We start from the raw sequence: 17,213 nt of genomic DNA on the forward strand, positions 1-17,213 counted from the left end.
GGAAAGTATGTACTCTTCTGGGCTCCTCCTTCTTTTCGGGTGTTTATGATACTTGATTTTTTTTTTTTTTTTTTTTTGGAACAGGCCTAGGAGTCACATTTAGGGAAGGATGGGTGGGTGTGTAGAGACTTTGATTAAAAGGTTAGTGCACATTTTTGGCGCTCTCTTCCGAATCTTCCAGAATGTCTTTTTTTTTTTCCCTACTTAATAATATAAAAAAGTCATGTCACATTTCTATAGCTTGTCTTCTGGTTTCTCTTTTTAAAAACTGAAGTCTTTATTTTAAACCGCCCACTCCAGCCATCCCAGGACGCGGCGAGGAGGGGGCGCGACAGGTGGAACCAGCGCGTGGAAAGGCAGGGGCTGCTGCGGGCGGGGCGGGGCGGGGGAGCCGCTCTTCCCAGGGGCGGGGGCGGGGGCGGGGACCAGGGCAGAGTTTGGGGGCTTTTGCGAACAGGCCCGCGGGGGCGCCTCCCTCCGCGTCCTCGTACACTAGGTGGGCTCCCGCTTCCAGCCCCCTAACCTCACAGCTGCGCACAGCGCCCTCACCTGGCCACAGTGCTGGTCGCCGACCCCCGACCCTCCCTCCGTTCCGGCACCGGCACCGGCACCGGCACCAACCCCAGCCCCGGCGCGTCCCCCCGTCCTCAACCCGCGGCTGGGTAGGAGGGCGGGGCCGGGGCGGGGCCCGGGCGCGCTGATGTAATCCTGGTGCCTGGGCGGAAGGATATGGAGCGCGGACCTGGTTGGCGGAGCGCTGAGGCCGTTGCCAGGTAACGGAGCGGAGCGGCTGCGGCGCGCCGCCTCCCGCCCTCCGCCGAGTGGCGCTCGGGCCGCCGCCGCTTTACGTAAGGCGCAGGCCAGGGCCGCCCGGCGCTCGGCAGCCGCCCGCAGCCCTCGGAGCGCGAGGAGAGGCGCCCGCCAGCCGCGCCACCCGGCAGCCTCGGCAGGTAAGGTGGGCAGGCGGGCGGGGCGGCGGCCTCTCGGCGCGGTGGGCGCGGTGGCGCGGGCCGGGCAGGGAGGCGGCGGCGGCGCCGAGGGCTCCGGGCGGCCTGAGGGAGGCCGGGCCGCGGTTGCCGGGCCCCGGGGCTGCGCGAGCACCGGGCGCCACCCGACCCTGGCAGCACCGGTTCTGGCGTCCTGCTTGCGGTGGGCTGGAGCCGGGACCCCTGCCCGGACCCGCCTGCGGCTGGGCGCCGGGCAGCTAAGAGTGCGCACAATGGGCGGCCCCGGGGCCGCTGCCCGCCGTGTCGCTGCGGCGGGCTCCCTTTTCGGGGTGCGCGATTGCGAGGCGGGCGCCGGGCCCCAGGCCGGCGGCGGGAGCTCTGGTGTCCCCGGTAGCGGGGCCGGGCGGCGCGCTGGTGGCTCGCGCGGTCCCTCGGCCCCCCGCCCCTCAGCATTGTCCTTTCGGGGCCCGGGAAGGGAGAGCCGCGGGGCGGGGGCGGGGGCGGGGGCCGCGGCGGGCGGCTGAGTGGCGGGCGCGCCGGCCTATGGCGCGGGCTCCGCGCAGGGGGCGGCCTGGCGGGCGGGGCCGGGCGCGGCGCAAGGTTTGGCGAAGGTTACAGCCGAAGGCAGAATTGACAGGCCACAAAGTCACCGGCCTGCCGCCCCCGGGAGCCCGCCCGCCTGTGCGCGCCGCGGGCCTGACCCCTTTCCGGCTCGGTTCCGGGAGGGGCGTCTCCTCCGGCGTTTCCCGAGCGCTCTGCGTCGCTCGGCTGTGGAAACCAGAGTTGGTCGCGTTTGGAATGCTTCGTGTTGCCCTAGAATCTGGCTTGCAGTGTGCGGCGCGCAGATGACAAGGCATTAATGAACCCTTGGGTGCAGACCCCCAAATCTGGCAATGCTCGGTGTCGATTTTCCCCTGCCTTTCAATTTTTGAGCTTCTGTGGGCTTTAAAGACTTCACGAAGTAAAAGGCATAAGATAGCGATGAAGTGGGGAAGGGGATGCGACTCGAGGGAGAAATTTAGCTTTAAAGGGGGTTCTTTCTTGGGTATATTACTCGAGTTAGAGACTTTGATTCATTGCCTAAGAATGGGTTTTGCATTTGATTCATTCCTAAAAGTGGGGTTTACATTTTATATTACATGACAAACAAGAATGGGTCTTGTTTGAAAACGTTGGTAGGAGGGTTGCTGAGTAGGAGGGGACAGGCAGTTTTGGTAACAGGTGATGCTGTGGAAAAGACGACCCATTGAAAACCGCAAGCTAGATTTCTGATCTGCCGTATAAGAACCATTCCCGAATACTTTGATCATTTCATAGACTTCACATTTAAAGGGAGAAAAAAAAAATGTCCCTTCGAATCCTGAAGGTCAGGTATTCACCCATCAGTTATTTTGGACTGAACCATTCTTAAATAGGTCTCAGGATCTTTATTTCTCTGTGACACAAACCATTTTTGAAATTGTGCCTTCGAATACCTGTAGAAGCTCCTTGCAGTTAATGTTTCTTATATCCTAGATTCAATTATTGTACGAATTTTTAATAAGGGCTGGGGATGAAACTCAGTGGTAGAGTCCTTGCCTAGAACCTGTGAGGCCCTGGATTTGATTCCCAGCACCAAAAAGAAAAAGAAAGAAAAACTGCTTCAGTCTTAAATATAACGGTTTTTTATGTAAGCCTGCTTTCTTCAAGGAAGTGCTAATATGACCAGTGAAATATTTAATATTCTTAAATATTTAGTTCCATAGGAAATAGAATTAGAGGTACAGGTGTTTTTGTTCTTTTGTTTTAAAGAAAAAATATAGGTCTTTAATATTGCAACACAAGACAAATCTATTTTAAGGATAATTAGTTTGTTATACAAGTTGCATACATTTAAGAAAATTAAAATTAGCTCCTGGTAATGAAGCTTGCTCTATGCCTTATTTTATCATAGCACTGGACAAACAAGAAGATGGCTTTTTTGTTTCACGTAATGTGGAAAAGTACGAAGTCTGAGCTTTGTCCTTGAAGCATTTGAGTTGGAGCAGTTAATGGCCTCTAAGCCAATTTTGTCATCTGCGAAATGGGAAGAATGTTGACACCTGTCTTACAGGATAGTTGGGATGATCAGTGAGGGAAGGTGTCAAATAATTTCGTTAGCACTCAAACCCTTTTAGAATACTGGATTAGTGTTATTATTGTTAAAACCTCAGGGTCCTCTGCTTGGCTTAAAACGTTCAGCTTTGTCCTTAGGCTCTCCCACCCCTTCTATGCACACCATGCCTGGCTGCCAGAGTTCTCTTTCCTAAACCCAAATCCCTTCTTGCCTGCCTCTGGCTAAGCAGCTCTCCTAAGATGCCTCTGGTTTGGAGCTTAGAACACAAACACACCAAGACCACATGGGAGGCTGCAAGTCATCTTGTACTTGTCCTCTTTGTCCCTCTTCTTCATTGTCCAGCCAAATAAGACTTCTCTTGGTTCTTTGAACATGCCAAGCTATTTCAACCTCTCTTTGCTTATATTCTTTTCTCCAGTTTTTAAAAGTTCATATCAGATGTTATGTCCTCTCTGAAGCCCTTTGGAAGTCCTGTAAAAGTGAATTATTTCGTCAATCCTACTCATATTTCTATATCCATTGTTGTTCATGTCATGTTGTATTCTAAACTGTTCATATTAAACTCTGGCTGTAGTGCCCGTGCCACTATTTTATCCCCAACGCCCTCCTTAGGGGTTTAAACATAACGAAAGTGCTCAAATATTTGCTAAATAAAATTAAAAATTTATAATCTAAGAACATATTAATAACAGAATTTTTAATAACCAGACCTCAGAGTACCTACCATGACATTAGAAATGCACTTTTACCATGTTGAAGTTAGTTACTATTTAAAATATTTTTTTACAGTTATTTCTGGCCTCTCACATAATCACATTTCAAGTGGCATTTCGTCACTTTGCTTTCTGCATCTAAACTTGCAGGGTTCACTTCGTGGTTGCTGTTCCAGGTCTTGGGTAGAGGGAACAAGGCATGAGCTTGAAAATACACCTTACATTTGAAATATCATTTCACTCCCAGCAGATAACATGCTTTGTAACGTTTTTTTTCTCTTTTTGGAAATTTATTATACTAATAAAAAGTAACTGCTTTGGGGGGAGGTTTTATTAAAAAAAAACATTAGGACTAGATTTGAAAGATTTTCATCTTGGCCCATCTTTACCTGCCTGGATCACTGCAGGCAAGCTCGTTAAATCTCTCTTGGCCTTCAGTCTTTATTCTGTGAAATGAAAATGGTTAGACTCGCTTCTGCCCTTTTGCTTTGTAGTACGCTCCGGGTGGCCAGACTTTGTGTGTTGCACATCCTGTACAGGTATGAGGTAATATGTCTTGCTTCGCAGCATGTTCGCCTTCCTCTTTATCCAAGCTGGAACCTTACAGACTTTTTCTCAATGACCAGATTTTTCCCAGGTCTGCCTCCAGCACCGTCTTCTTCCCTTTCCTTCCTGGATCCTCTTCCCTGTCCTCTACCAGCCTCTCATCATCCATTAGAAGATTGCTACTGTAGTCCAAACTGGCCTCCCTTTCTCTCCTCTCTTTGGCCCTCCTGTGTTGTTTTGCCAAAGTTACTTAACATGTAAGTCAGATTTTCAAACTCTCATCCCAAGAGTGTGACTGCTGATGTTCTCAACCTTGCCCTGTTCCATCACCCCTGAAGATTGTGGCAGTTCTGTTGGTAAGGCTGTAGGCTTATTCCAACCAAGATTGTCATCTTCAGGGCACCAGCACCCTCATCCCCAGTTGAGAATTGTTTTAAAGGATGAGGAAATCACTCTAAGATCATTGCCATCTAGGCTCATTCTGACTTTTAGCCGCAGCTTTTCTCGTTACCATATGTGTTAGACTTTGTCACTGTGACCAAATACTTGACATAAACAACTTAAGGGGAGGAAAGATTTATTTCAGCTCATGGTTTCTGAAATTTCAGTTCATCATGGCAGAAGGGCTCACCTCATGACAGACAGGAAGTGCAGAGAGAGGGGGACCAGAGACAAGATGCTCCCAAGGACCCTTCTCCAGTGACCTAGTTCCTCCAGCTAAGCTCCACCTCCTGAAGTTTCAAGTACCTTCCAAATTAGCACTACCAGCTGGGGACCACAGTTCACATTTCAGATTCAAACCATGATACCTTGAATTTCAGCATGAGACTGCTGGCCACTCATGATTGATTCCTTTATTCTGAGTATCCTTTCCACCCATCTCTAGCAAAATCTTGAAGACTTGCTTGAAATGCTCCTACTTGTACTTCTGTAACCTGATTTTCAGAATTAATTCCTCATTACTCTTTTCTTTGTAGTGCTTGCCTGATATCTCCACTCAAGTAATATTTTCCTTAGGACTTAGCAGTTTAGTTGCATGGAGGCCTCGCCTGGCTTTTAAATTTCTTGGGGGTTAGAGAGAAGAATCTTACTTGTGGCTCCTTCTCTCTAGTATGCAATGTAGTCTTTTACATAGTACTCATTCACTAAGTGTTTGGCTGAATTGACTCAGAAGCACTTTACAGTCTGATTTCAGCAGGAAGGAGAAGGATTGGAATGACTTTCTGTGAGAACTTTGTGAATGCACATGCTACTCAGAGTAGGGCCCAGCATGCAGCAGGCACTCTTTAAGTGGCAGCTTTTGGCTGTTAGTTAGAGCAGACGTAGAGAGCACTAGTGGTTTGGTAAGCTGATTGATTGCATGTGCTCCTTTATTATGAAAGTGTTCACAGATTGACTTCTGGCATGTGTGTGTAAAGATAAAAATCATCTCTTCTCTCCACCTGCACCTGCATTCTTTCATTAGTTTTGAATAAGATTCAAGACAAGTAAGCCTATCTGAAGCACAGGTTTTCTTTTTGTATGTGGCTTAAGAAAGTAAGTGGGAAATTTAAGTTGTTAAATTTTACATATACATTATTTTTTAGCAAAGCAAATGTTTTCATTTTATTCTTACATTTTGTAATTATTTATTAAGCAATAGAATTCCCCTGTTTACCATTTGGGATGGCTGTTGAAATTATTCCTGACATCTTCTCCAAAATTCTTCCCTGTCGCTAGACTTTCTAAATGCCTCTCTGTTGCCGGGCGCTGGTGTCTCACAACTGTAATCCCAGCTACTCAGGAGGCAGAGATCAGGAGGATCAAGGTTCAAGGCCAGCCTGGGAAAGTAGTTTGTGGAACCCTATCAAAAAATGCCCAACACAAAAAGGGGCTGGTGGAGTGACTCAAGCGGTGGAGCACCTGCCTAGCAAACATTAGGCCCTGAATTCAAACCTCAGTACTGCCAAAAAAAAATTACCCCTCTGTCATCTTCCTTTGTCTTGTCAGCAGTCTTGCCCCATAGTTGGATAAGGAGCAGATAGATGAAGAAAACTAGTCTTAATTTTGAATCTTTAAATTAAATATTTAGTATGATGTTTAAGTTTGTGTTGCTGATTAAGTCCTCCATCTGGACAGGTTGTATCTAGAAACTTCTAAAATGATATGGAATTGTCTCCTTTCAGTAACATAGCAGGGCAGTGCTGTTAATTTATACTGCCCATGTTTATGATCGCCAACGAAATTATGCATTCCTAGGAAAGCTCTTAAGAACTGCTCCAAAAATTTTGTGATGATAGGGTTATCCCAGTGGATGAACTTGTTAGTGTTTCGAGTATCTGTATTAGAAACCAGAGGCATTAGAGCAGATAGAGGATTGACAGGTGCACAGAATGGCTTTCTAATGTATTACTGTGTTTCTAGCTAGAGTGATGAGTTAATGTGAGTTCTGAGCACGGGGGTGTGCTGTGCATGTGTATAACTCCCGTGAGCTGCAAGAGAAACCAGGTACTGTGTGTCTGTGGTCTTTATGGACGTAGAAGTAAGGGTATCACCAAGTGAACATTTAAGTAAAGTGAGTTAGTCAACTTTGTGGAGGAAAAATAAATGGGAATAAAGAAGTGTAAAGAAATATGCCTCCGTCCGTTTTCAGATTTTTTTTCATGAAAAGAGTATATATTTTGTGTTTTGTACATACATGTTAAGTTCTAACTTTCAATAATAAAATTCAGTAAATTTGATTCCTTAATCATAAACACTTGCTGTACATATATTATTTACATGTCGCCAAGTTCCACAGCCATCACAAGAATGCAATGGATGCTCTGTATGGGACAGAGTTTGTTTTATAATATGGTTGTTACCTCAAAATTAGGGGGAGACTTGTTTTCCCTTTGAGCCAGGAGTTTGTTTCCTGCTCAGTTATATTTTCTGAAGCACCTTTAATCTTAATAGTCAGTACATAACTATTTCAAAACTGTTGGTCCAGTTTGGACATTCATTAGTAGCCTTTTCTTGGAGAAAGTTGAGTAGATTTTTGAGCCTTTTTTGGGTTGTTATTCTTCACTGCTCTCTTTGGTTACCGCCATAGACAACTGGGTTTTGAGTACAGATGGGTTTTGGGGTTATAGGCATACATCAGTATGCCTGGGTTTGTATTTTTGTTAATCCTGTTTTGCTAGTACCATCTTGAAGGTGTTCCTTATTTTTCCAAACTTTAAAGTTTAAGTTCAACCTGTTAAAGCGTATTTTGTATGTGGATGTCAGCTTTACGTTGCTATAATGAAATAACAAAGTAGGCTACTTATGAAGAAAGGAGGTGTGTTTAGGTCATGGTTTTGGAGGTTCAAGGTTGCACTGGGTGGCCCCATTGGTGAAGGTGGCAGATAGCACCACATCAAGGCAGGGCGTGTGTAGGAGCAAGCAGCCACATCTTGAACCAGGGCTCACAGGGAAGAGAAGAGCCAGCCCAGACTTGCTGCTTTTCTAAAAGCCTTCTTGGGAGGACTACCTTAGTCCCTCTCAAAGGCAGCATCCCAATAACCTTAAAGGTTTCACCACCTACCAAGACTACCATCTCTGAGGACCAGGCTTCCAACACATGGACGTTACCTCACATGTGGGGTACACTCACAACACATTTAAAGTATAGCATCTGCCCTGATCCTAAAGTGATGGTCTCTGTCTCATAATGCAGAGTGCATTCATTCTATCCCAGTATCCCCATAGTCTTATCTGTCCCAGCATTGTTCAAAAGTTTAGGTCCAAAGTCTCATCTGAAACTCAAGGCAAATTCTTTCAGCTGTGATCCCCTGAAAACCCTGGCAACCCCCTCCCAAAACAAACCAAAAAAATCCAAAAATAAATTGCATACTTCCATAATAAAATGGTATGACAGGCACAGGGCAAACATTACTGTTGCAAAAAGGAGCAGTAGGGAAGTTGAAAGGAGTAATCTGCCCAATGCAAGACCAAACCCAGCAGTAGAGACATTGAATTCTGCGGCTCCAATTCTACAACTGTGCATACTGCAGCAAGAGGCGAAACCCCTCCCCCTCTGAAGCCTTTTGCCCCATTGCTGGCCCTTCTGTTTACTGTCTCAGGCTGTATGCTAATATTGGCAGCTCTCCTGGGTAGCTGTTGGGAGTGTTGGTTATGCTGCTTTTTGCTGGGGGTCTTCATTGCAGTATGGTTTGCCAAAACATTGTTTTGAATATAAGTAGCTGTTAGGAATCTTATTTTTAAAAACGTACAGGCTAGAGAAATCTAAAAATGTGAGAAACTATCCTATTCTATCCTCTTCTTCCCTTGAAAACCACTAATAAGTTGCTTGGATAGTACAGGAAAAAATTACGCCTATAGTCTTAAAAAAACGGAATCATGGTAAAGAGTGTTATTGTGTCCTGGGTTAAGCAGACACTAAACTTTGTGTCTTAGTGTGGTTTCCATATCGGACATACAGAGCTACTTCATGAAGAGATCTACCTCACCATGTTCTTTTTTAAATGTGCCTAGTATTCCATTGTCTGGATGTGCCAGATTTTATTTAACTAGTTGATGGGCTAGGTTTTCATGTTTTTATTATTGTGACAAGATACTAGAGTGAACATTCTTTTACATTTGTCTTAGTGAATTTTCATGAGTAACCTTCTCAAAGTAACTAAAACAATTAACTAAGAGGTTTCTAACTCTCTAAATGATCATGTATCTGTTAACTTTATGTTACTCATTAGTTTATAGTAATTGTAGACATTAGGCTGGATATTTCTTTTTCAAGGTAGTCCTGTGATACAATTTCACACTATTAAGGAAACATAAATTCTTCATATTATACATTGAATATTAGGTTTATAAAAGTTGTGAAAGCTCATTCATGAGCCTATGTCCTGTGCAGTGTCACACAGTTCCTTGGTTGGTTTAATGATCTCCTGCCATAGTCTTGATGTTCCTAGTCATTTTTGAACTAGGTGCCCCATTGTCATTTTGCACTGGGCCTCGCAAATTAAGTACCTAGTCATGTAAAGAAACTTACCTTTTTATGAGAAAACAAAGTAAGAAACTCTTGTCCTTTCACTACCTAATCCCATTTCCCGTAATGACTGCCATTAATATTTTAGCTTGTCCTCTGGAGACTCTTTAGTCTTGTAAATGACATAGGCTAGGCTTGAGTGTATTTTAGAAGCTACTCATTTGCGATCCACGGAAAGTTAGTGTGTATTTTCTTAGAAAACTCCATAATAGAACAAAAATGCTACAGGTTTTTAAATTAAGGGAAGAAAAGGCTCTATAGCCAAGGGCCTGGGATGTAACTCAGTGGTAGAACACTTGCCTAACATGCACAAGGTCCTGACTTTGATCTCCAGCATTTCAAAAAGAAGGAGAGGGAGGAGAAGAAAACGCCAAGGTGGGCATACCTATAATCCCAGTTCTTGGGAGGCTGAGGCAGGAGGATTACAAGTTTGAAGTTATTCTTGGCTACATAATGAGAGTGTTTCAAAAAACAACACATAAAACAACAACAACAAAACCCACCACTAACCGAACAGAAGAACTTGGCCATAAGAAGTTGGTACTGAACTGCAGTTTCACGTTTTTTGTTTTTTGTTTTTTTTTAAAACTATGTTTAACTTGAAGTTTTAGGGAATCAGGTTAAGTTTCACAGTATTAAGATACCTACCTCTGATGAGATTTCATCTTGTAAAATGAAGCAAAAAAACAAAAAACAAAAAAACCAAACAAAAAAACCTTGAGCATATTATAGGTAAGACAGGAATGAAAATAAACTTTATTCACCTGTCAGGCTCAATTGAACAAGAGGTTCAGCTAGGATTATTGGATTATTTAGTTAAAAAGTGCTGAATTCTTGTATTCTTGGAAACAGCTACAGAAAATGGGTGGGGAGAGAATGAGCTAATACTGGCTAATCCGTCAGTGCGTCATGTTAGGCACCTTAGGTAAACCATTGCATTTCAGCCTCCTAACAACCCTTTGAGAGTTGGTTGTGTTACACAGCTTTCCATTACTGTCACAAGTACCTGAGACAGTCAGCTTAGACAAAAGTCTTACTTTGGTTGAGTTTTGGAGGTTTGAATCCATGATTGATTGGCCCTGTTGTTTTTGGTCTGTGGAGAGGCAGTCTTCCCTTGACACTGTGTTAGCTGATTCTAAGCTCTCAGAGTGCCTTTGAACATTTCCATTGGACCCCTTGCCTGGACTTGGCTATTGTGAGGAGGGGGCTTTTTTTCCTTACATTTTATAAGCTTACAGTTTGTTTTTCTTGTGTACCAATTGGTCAGTTGGTTACTTTGGCCAGCACCATTTGCTGCATCTGCTTTTTTGTCCTGATCTTCCTGCAGCGCTGAGGCGCAGACTTCAGCCATGTATTGATAATAGCTTCTGTTTAATATGGTGGTAACTTATTGGTGTGGTGTCAGACATGCCAGTTCATTCTTCCATTCTTAACCAGCAAACTGCTCACACTTTGAAGAGCAGTGTTTCTAACGTTTTTTTCTCCTGGCATGTGATAGAAGCAGTCATGGAAACTGAAACTCCTCTGCATGGACCTTGCCTGGCCTTGCAAAGGATCAGGTAACACCCTGCAGTTGGCCATTGGTTAAAGCAGAGTCAGAGCTGTTCTTGCTTTTCTCACCATCTTGTAGTTGAGGCTGTGGGGACAGTGAACATTAGTAGCCAAACCAAAAGCTTTGGTGAAGAAGGATTTGCTAAATACTGAGGAAAAGACTTTGCTTCAGTTCCTCAAAATCACATGGAGGGAGGCCCGCTGGTGGAGTGGCTCAGGTGGTAGAACACCTGCCTAGCAAACTTGAGGCACTGAGTTCAAACTCCACTACCTCAAAAACTAAACAGAAACATAGGACTACAAGTTAGCTAAGGGGCTTAGTATGATAAGGACATCGGCATTGGAGCTGGGGGCACATGGTAGCTTTGATTTTGACTTGCCACGGGAGCCTGAATACACGTCTAGGTTTCTTAATTCATGTGACGGGGTTGGCTTGGCTCTGTGTGTTTTCATGCTGTGGGAGCAGTGTCTAGGGCCGAGTAGGTGTGCATTGTATCTGAATGAGAAGGTACTGCAGACCTGAGTGAGGCTGGGGTGCTAAGGAGATGGGCGTGTGTCTCCCAGCACTGCCACAGCCCACTTTCACCTGCTCACTATGTGTTGGTTTCTGTACTCGAAGTGTCTGAACACCACTGCATCCAATTCTTGCTCTCTGAGCACCAGTAGGGCATGTTTCTGATGCCAACTTCACCCCATTTCTTTCCCCTCCTTGTTATGCCCCTGTATGCTTTTTACTAAGGACGAAGTTGCAGGAGAATAAATCTACTTCAGTCCAATGTAGGAGGGCTGCTGTAAAAAAGTATCACAAACTGAGGGTTTATAGCAACAGAAATTTATTCTCTCACAAATTCTGGAGGTCAGAGGTCCAAAATGCAGTTGTTTGCAGGGCTGGTTCCATCTGGAGATTCTGAGGGAGAACCTGGCATATGCCTCTCTTAGCTTCCGGTATCCTTGGATTGTGGATGCATCACTCCAAATTCTTCCTCTTTATTATTTTTTCTTTCTTTCTTTCTTTTTTAACAGTAAAAAACTTTATTTAGGTTTAGTCAGTAAGGTAAGGTATACTGGAGTCACACAGCAACATGTACTAACAGGATATAACAGTTCCTAAAAACTGAGTAACTCTGCACACAAAGTCTTAAACATTCAGTCACCTAAGGATAAATGCGCAGATGAATGGTAGGAAAGACTGCACATCCAACGGAGCTACTATAGGGCTCTATCAGCAAGTCCAGTTTTAGTGATAAAACTACTGTACTGGCAGACCTGGCAGTCATAAACCCATGTTACTCTAACAAGTCTGAGTGGTGCAATAGCTGTATAACAGCATGAATAGGAATAGCCTTGCACAGCACAGGTTCTAGATAGACACAGATATATTCAGATGTCATTGTTGTACTTTAAGGAAAGATTCCCATTTACAACTTCACATTAGCTCATATAAGAATAACTTGATCCTACACAAAATGTCCTTTTAGCAACATTTAAAGTAATTAACTGTTAGAGCTTTCAAAGTGGCAGAGATATTGAAGCAAGGGGGAAAAAAAGGGAAAAAAAAAAAAAAAAAGAACCTAACCAAACAAAAACACACACACACAAAGGCAACTTGTGACTAAAGTATGCATTAATTTTCTGAACAGTATCCTCTCCCAAATTGAAGACACTGTGTAAAAACTTGTTGAAAAAATGTTACAAAACTGAAACTTGTTTATATTAACACTTGAGTCCAAGCCATTCTGAACATGGCAGGAACCCACAGTTCAGTTACCTTTCCCACTCCTTCCTCCTCTTGAGGATCATGATTGAAGTCTATCATTTGAATGGTGTGTAAGAAAGTTTCACTGCCGGTGGGAGAGTCTACACTTACATACCCCACACTGAGTTGGTTTATGCTATTTTTTTTTCTTTTCTTTTTTTGATTATACTGGGTTTTGAACTCAGGGCCTTGCTCTACTACTTAAGCACTCTACTACTTAAGCCACATTCCCAGCCACTTTTGCTTTAGTTTATTATTCTGGTAGGGTCTTGTGTTTTTGCCCAAGCTGGTGAGCTGCAATTTTCCTACTTCTTCCTTCCATGTAGCTGGAATTACAGGTATGAGCTACCATACCTTGCTATTAATACTTGAAATGTGGCTTGTGCCATTGAAGAACTGAATTTCAAATTTTATTTACTTTTCATTAAAATGGCCAATAGTGGCTACTATACTTATTGGAATGTTGAATTCTAGATATTTTGAAGGACTTAATCTAATTTTCTGTACAGATTGAAGGTAGATTGAAAATGAATAGATTGAGGTGCATTGAAAATTGTCAGAGAAGGAAAAGTTGTACTCACTCAAAGTGGCTACAGTGCCTAGGACTTTGAGGAGCATGTCTGTGTTCTTAAAGTAGAACATAGAGTTTCTATAGAGTGCAATTGGTGTATCTGCAGTGCAGAAGGAATAGGACCTTGAGGGTGATCATTTTATCCATGTGCTGAAATCACATTCTCTTAGCTGTTAAGTCACCTGTGAACATGCTGCCATTGTCCTCCAGATTCAGCTTGAGTCCATCACTGTGTCCTGCACATAGTAAATGTTGCTGCTGTTCAGATGCAGGTGGAGGCACTTACATCTTATGGGCAGCCAGCTTTCAGTAGACATCTCACGTTGGTTTCTTGGGGAAGCAGATGCAGATAGCTTCTTAGCATGCAGGGTGTTACACTGACTGGAGGGAGGTGTTGAGTTGCTTTGCAGGCCTGGCCACACCATAACTTTGTTGGACCTCTGGGGACTTGGGAGGCTGGAAGAGCCCTTGGCTAGATGGCCAGTTAGTCAGTAAGTGTCACAGGGGAAAGGGTAAGGAGACAGTGTTCCTGCACCTGAATTAGTCCTTGAAGGGGCTAGCACAACACTCCCAGCAGATGGGCCACATGTCCTGCTATTTGGGGTCTGTATAATGTATCAGTGTCACAGTTGGGCCACATTTTTTGATTGATTTTACTTGACTCACTGTCAGCCTTCAGGAGAAATGTCGGGTAAATCTGTCCCCCTTTCTCTGTGACTCTCCTCATTCCCCATTCACAGTTACATAGGTAACTGTGAATATGTGTTGTGTGTGCATCTGGACAGAGCTAGAGTGCATAGTAACCTTTTCTTTCCCAGATCAAATACACTGGTTTCCTCAAGCATGTCATTTCACATGAGATCTGTCTCAACCTGCTATTTTTCTTGGTGAGGTCAAGACTCCTTGGCTTTCTTTAGCCATCTGTCATGCATATTTTCAAATACTTAGAAGTGACATTAAACTTCTTGGACTAATTACTCATTCCCCAAATTTTGTTACCTTTCCTGTGAACTTGAAATTTTTGGCTAATTTCATTTCATCTTCTTTTTCTTTTCCCCTGTTGAATGTGTCCTGTTTTGATAATTTCAGAGATTGCTTAAGGAACCTGTGGCCCAATTGAACTTCATCAGGGTAGAATGTAACTGCTGCAAATCCCAAGTTTGATGTGGAGTAATTGCAGCTGAAGCCCATTGCCTTTAGGGCCACAAGGACCCTTGTAGGTAGATGAGCCACTACAGGGATGAAGGACAGCTGGCTGTGGAGCCAGTTGTAGCCTCCTACTCTTCCTTTTCTCATGTTTACTGGGGAGATTAATTTTCTCTTCTGAGTTTCAGTTTCCTCATTTGTGAAAAGGGAGTAACAGTATCTCCCAATGAACTGCACATGCACATACACATCTTACATAGCAAGGACTCACATGCGAGCTGTGGTTTTTGCTGCTCAAGGAAAACTATACTTAGGAGAAAGAAAGTGTCTTTGCTCATTAAGTGTTTTCTTTTTTTGGTGATATTGGAGTTTGAAATCAGGGCCTTACACTTGCTAGGCAGGTGCTCTTACCACTTAAGCCACTCCACCAGCCAACTCATTAAGTCTTGATTCAGGTGACTGAGCTACAGCTACAGTCTCGCAAACTTCAAGTAGGAGGAAGTGTGCTTAGTCAGTAAAGGGTGTCTAAGAAAACCTGCCTTACAGAGATCGCACATCAGTCTTATGCGGGAGTGTGGGAACATTTCCTGTGTATGAGATAAAGTACCACTTCTCAGCGGCATAGCTGAATCCCAGCCGACACAAAGAGAGAATAGTATTCACAGGCAAAAGGGTTGGAATGCTAGAAACAAAAATGTTGTCATTTGCAGATGATTTTGTATAGAAAACCTAAGAAAATCTATAACCTATTATGTGGGGTTAGATTCATCGGGGTCTGTATGTCAAAATTTAAAACTTAAAAGACATGAAAGGAAGTCAAGCATGCTGATGCATGTTGTAACTCCAGCACTGTGCTGACTGACACAAGAAGGTCCTGTGTTTGAGACCAGCTTGGGCTATATAGCAAGACCCAATCACAGACGTCTCCCTACCCCCAAGAAAGACAGACATGAAAGGAGATCTAAATTAAATGGAAAGTGCTTTTATTAATAAACAGGATGACAGTGCTATAAATCAGTCAGTTCTCTTCAGATGTATATGTACATGTACACACACACATACACACAATGCATTGTCAATCAGAATTCCAAGCAGGGCTTTCATAGAATGTGACACACTGATCTAAGATTATTAGAAAGCCAAAGGGCCAAGAAGAGGTGAGAGACTCCTAAAGAGAATCCTGAGGCTTCATGTAAGATCTAGTAGTGAAGATAGCATGGTGTTAACATATGGTATGCACAGTTAGCGACGAGAGGGTCCCAAGCAGACATAGGATTCATGGAACTTGGCATATGAGAGTCATGGAGTTATACGTGAGGGTAGGAAGCTGATCTGTCAGTGCTGCTGGGAGTCTTGGTTTTCCACCTTAAAAAAAAAAAAAAGAAATTGATAACTTCTCACAGATGGACTTTCACTGATTCTGGATATGGGAAGCCTCTAAATGGGTTAAGGGCTTGGATGCTTTATTAGTTTTTATGAGGTTGTGCTCGGATAACAGAATGAAACAACCCAAAGCTCAGTGGCTTAAATACCAAATATTGCTTTTTGGCACCCATCACTTACTGGTGGCTTTGAGTTAGCTGCTGTGGTTCTGTTGATAAGTCTTCTCCTTTCGGGAACAATCCTGAGGAGTCCGTTCCATTTGGACATACTGTTTCAGTGATACTGGGAGAAAAACAAGAGGCCAAACCGATCTGGGTGCTGGTGGTTCACACCTGTAATCCTAGCTACTCAGGAGGCAGGAGGATCACCGTTTGAGGCCAGCCCAGACCCCCCCCAACCAAAAAAAAAAAAAAAGCAAGACCCTATCTGAAAAATAGGACTGATGGAGTGGCTTAAGTGATAGGGTGCCTGCCTAGCAAGTGTGAGGCCAAGTTCAAATCCTAGTACCACCAAAAAAAAAAAGCTTTAAAGCTTCTGCTTGACATATTATACGTTATGTCCACTGTAGTCCATTACCCAAACCAGTCACGTGAAATGATGCATGATGAGTCTGCCTACAGAGGGGCAGTGCCAGACTATCCATGTTGTATAAAGAGGTGGATGATTTATATAGGGAAGGGAAGGAGTGGTTAGGAATTCTACTGTCAATGTGGGGAAAAAAAGATATTCAGAAGAAAATGTAGACCATTATCTAATTGACTTTATGGTAAAGAGGGATGTTTGAGGAGTGTGTGGGGGTTACTGGTGAAATGTAGATTCTGATTCAGTGGGACTGGGTTGGGGTCTGAGAGTCTGCATTTCTTATAAGCTCCAGGGTGTGCTCAACTGCTGGTACATATATGATACTCGGAGCAAAAAGTCTTAGGGCACAAAAAGTGCCAACAATAAAAAGAAAGAGTGAAAAATTCAGCATATTAAAATTAGAAGTTTTGTTCTTCAGAGAACAGCATGAAGAAAAAACAATGACAAGCCATACGCTGGAAGGAACACTTACAGGGCATGTAACTGGCAAAGGATTGGTGTCTGTATATGAATTAACTGCAAATCAACAAAAACAACAAAGAAACTATCCAATGGAAAATAAGTAAAATCTATGAACAGGTGTCTTAGAGAAGAGGAAACATTTATGGCCAATAAATGTATGAAAAGGTGCTCATCCTTAATGATCAAGGAAATCTCCAATGAGGTTTTTTTTTTTTTTTTTTTTTTTTTTTTTTACATTCCCTGCCTTGACAAAAATTAAGTTTCTGAGTACCAAGTCTGGCAAGCTTGTGGATTAAGGGTTACAGATATGTTGCTAATTAGAGTACGGTACTGAGATGCTTTGTACTAGTAATACTTATTTCACTTACATTGTTTTATGCAGTTTAGAGTTTGTATATATTCAGGAGAAATGTATTCCAAGAGTTACATACAAGTCTCTTCATAGCAGCAATA

At 43.5% G+C, this 17,213-nt stretch overlaps 1 protein-coding gene across 4 annotated transcripts in view; it reads left to right on the top strand.

The window, feature by feature from the left end:
* The first annotated feature begins 795 nt into the window (after positions 1 to 795).
* Kiaa0232 (KIAA0232 ortholog) overlaps positions 796 to 17,213 on the top strand; it is a 71,959-nt gene continuing 55,541 nt past the window's right edge. For all 4 annotated transcript variants that reach the window (XM_020165298.2, XM_020165311.2, XM_020165319.2 and 1 more), the window contains exon 1: positions 796 to 950. The gene's annotated coding sequence lies outside the window, so the exon portion shown is untranslated. The remainder of the gene's footprint in view (positions 951 to 17,213) is intronic.

Source organism: Castor canadensis, chromosome 9 (genome assembly GCF_047511655.1).
Source record: "Castor canadensis chromosome 9, mCasCan1.hap1v2, whole genome shotgun sequence".
Taxonomy (NCBI): Eukaryota; Metazoa; Chordata; class Mammalia; order Rodentia; family Castoridae; genus Castor; species Castor canadensis.